Source organism: Arachis duranensis, chromosome 4 (genome assembly GCF_000817695.3).
Source record: "Arachis duranensis cultivar V14167 chromosome 4, aradu.V14167.gnm2.J7QH, whole genome shotgun sequence".
NCBI lineage: Eukaryota > Viridiplantae > Streptophyta > Magnoliopsida > Fabales > Fabaceae > Arachis > Arachis duranensis.
Genome location: NC_029775.3, coordinates 52,934,375 through 52,934,919, shown reverse-complemented (window position 1 = coordinate 52,934,919; position 545 = coordinate 52,934,375).

Genomic DNA, 545 nt, shown 5'->3' with positions numbered 1-545 from the left:
AGCTCAAGCATTCCATAAGATCTTCAAGAGGAAGAACAAGCCGCCATCACTAAGGTGGACCCGTTCTTTAATCTCCTTGTTTTTTATTTTTCTGTTTTTCGAAAAATCATGCTTATGTTTATCTATGTTTATGTCTTTTGATCATTAGTGTCTTAGTGTCTATGCCTTAAAGTTATGAATGTCTTATGAATCCATCACCTTTCTTGAATGAAAAATGTTCTTAATTGAAAAAGAGAAGAATTGCATGAATTTTAAATTTTATAACAGATTAATTATTTTGATGTGGTGGAAATATTTTGGTTTCTGAATGTATGCTTAAACAGTGCATAAATCTTTTGAATTTGTTGTTCATGAATGTTGGCTCTTGAAAGAATGATGAAAAAGGAGACATGTTACTGAGGATCTGAAAAATCATAAAAATGATTCTTGAAGCAAGAAAAAGCAGTGAATACAAAAAAAATTTGAAAAAAAGAGAGAGAGAAAAAGAAAAAAATAAAGTTGTGATCCAAAGCAAAAAGAGTGTGCTTAAGAACCCTGGACACCTC